Source organism: Propithecus coquereli, unplaced genomic scaffold (assembly GCF_000956105.1).
Source record: "Propithecus coquereli isolate 6110/MARCELLA unplaced genomic scaffold, Pcoq_1.0 Scaffold80, whole genome shotgun sequence".
Lineage (NCBI taxonomy): Eukaryota > Metazoa > Chordata > Mammalia > Primates > Indriidae > Propithecus > Propithecus coquereli.
In genome coordinates, this window is record NW_012154174.1 from 8,604,316 (window position 1) to 8,607,137 (window position 2,822).

Genomic DNA, 2,822 nt, shown 5'->3' on the forward strand with positions numbered 1-2,822 from the left:
AACTGGACTCTGCAGGAGAGACTCCAGTATTCCCAGTTAGGTCTGGAATCTTCACAACCATGACCAAGTCCAAAGAACCTCTTCAGGCTCTAGCACAAAAACCTCACCATCAGCTTCTGCCTAGCGGGTGCATCAGAGACAGAAGCTATTGATTCAGATACATAAAGCCAATACAGGAGCCACCACACTTTTTCCAGAAGATACAATGTATCTCTGGTTCCCTGAAATTATCCCCAAGGACCTCAATCTGATTATTACTCTTAAAGACAAGAGTTTCTGAATCAAAACATGAATCAAACTTTAAGGAAGCTGCTTCAACACTCAGCACAGTTTATTGACGAGCTCATCGTATCAAGTGGTGTACTTTTGAAAATCAAGGCAAGTCCTTTAAAGGGATGTGCATGCTCCTCCAAGGACGTAAGGTGACTCCATAAAGATGGCATTCTGTCTACCCAGGGCAACACTCTGACTGCATGTGAGTCCCCTGCTCAGGTTCTGTGAGGTTCTTCTCTCCCTACACAGACATCTATGGTAAGGTCTGGATCCCCCCCAGAAGTAATATTTTAGGGCATTCCTCAAGCTCCTTTGGAAGACATACTGTTTTCTACCAGGCTCTTGGAGGTCCAAAGCATGAATAATTGTACCCCAGCCTTCTGTCTGGCACTACCACTCAGTGACAACCTCTACTGCATACATATGCATGTAGTACTTGGCTGTGGTTCCTCCAGTGGGTGGGTCTGGAAGTGGCTTGAAACATTTAGTGTGCATCAGAATCCCCTGAAGATGTTGTTAATAGTGCAGATGCGTGAAGTCCACCTCAGAGGGTCTGAACCAGTGTGTGTGGGGTAGGGCCTGGGATTCTGCATTTTAACAATTCCTCAGCTGATTCTGAAGGAGGTGGCCCAGAGAGCAAACATTCAGAAATGCTGGGCAGTAGAGCGGACTGAGATTCAGAGGCGCCAATGAATAAAAAACTGTGCTTTGGCGATGCAGAGACAGCTGCAGGTAGCGGTGTTTGTGGATCATTACTGACTGGGTGAATCCCATCTGTCATCCCCTTGGCATCTTTTGAAGTGGACAGTGTTAAGACAAGATTTGAACCGTTTTTTTTTCTCTCTCTCTCCATTCCAAGTCTGAAGGAATAGCTGCACTCAGCCCAGTGGGTCAGGATGACTTGTCCTGGGTCAATTGGCCCTGTACAAGGAAGAGGTTCAGGGAGCTAGGGCTGAGTTCAGTTTGTCCCTGTTTCATAGTATGGCTCTTGGAGGTAGTTGGGACTTCAGAGGGTAGAGTAGAGTCCCTTAGAACTTAGAAGAGAAGGAGCACAGAGCCAGGCAGGGTTCCATGTGAGCATAGAGAGCTTGCCTTAGAATACTATAAGGATGATTTCCTTTGGTTTGGAAAAGTAGAATATTTTTTTTCACTACCAATCACCCAGCTTGTTTGGCTTGACTGCTCTATTGATTGGCAAGTCTTTCTGTATATGGGTTATATATCAATTTAGTTGCTTGAACAAAATATAGAAAGCCATGGTCTGACACAGCAAGGTATCTGAAGACTATCTACAATGCTTGCAGTGATAGGTAAACAGGCAGTTTGATTCAAGCCTGGGACAGAAACAGCATGCTGCTATATATCCAGATTTCTCAGTAAACTGCAGTTGGGTGGAGGGGAGGAAGAAGAGCTAAAATATGGAACTACAACTCCTTCATGGGAGTCAAATGAGGAAGAGGGAAATAGAGCCAGTGGAAGTGCTTGGAGAAAGTCTTGTAGGCAAACAAAGCCTACCATTTGAAGACAGCTCGTGTTGAGTATTAGGAAATCTTACTTCAAGAGAATGGAAGTCCTGAGAAAAAGACCAAACACAGAGATATGGCTTGGATAACAGCCAGGGAATTGGCATCCAGGAAGTTGCTAATATGTTAATGTGCAATACATACTGCTGGGGTACGGTGGGGAATGACATAGTTTGTGTGTGCAAAGCAGGGTATGACGTGGGCACCCATGGGCCAGGCAAGGCCATGAGGGATGATGCAGAAAGCAGGAGGCTAAATCCTGATTGTGGGTTGGGCTTCATTCTGTAGTCCGTGCATGCAATCCTGGGAATCAAAGTACTCGCTCAAGTCATGCCCACTGGTGTTGTAATTGAATCAATTTCTCTAAAATATATTGCCACTTGACTTTCTCTCACTGCCCCTCTCCCTTAGTTTTAACTGTTCCATCTTCTGCTTGTTCATAACTCTGTCTGCCCTAGAGTATTTCAAAGAGCCCCTGGAATCTACACTTTGTGTCTGTTAATCATCTTAAAGTTCATGGCTGCTGAAAACAAAATCTCCATTGATGTACAGCCTTGTTTAATTTCACTTCCAGCCTCTGTCATGTTGTAGTTCACTAGCTTACTGTAAATCTCATGAAAATTGCTTGTAATCTTTTACCAGCTGCCGCTGTCCATTCATTTGATGCTGACTTGTGGGGAGTTCACTTTTTCACTCAAGTTTTAGATGGCAACACATTAAACAGAGTCAATTTAGAGTTCACCTTTTTCCTCCTTTGCTTCCCTAATGAATAGAAAAGTCGTATTTATATGTCTAGGGGGACATCGGGGATTTGTAATTCTGGTCTTCAGAGCAGAAAGCTAAGCATTGACAAAGCCATGTGTAAATTTTCAGATGCTGTAGCAGATCTTTTAGGACAGTTTCTTTCCTGAGAGGCTTGAAGGTTATCTTTTGAGGAGCCAACTGAACAAAATCATTTTTGGATGATGGTAAACCTTTTTACATCTCCCGTTGGAGCTCTGCAGCTCATAACTGCATCCTTTCATC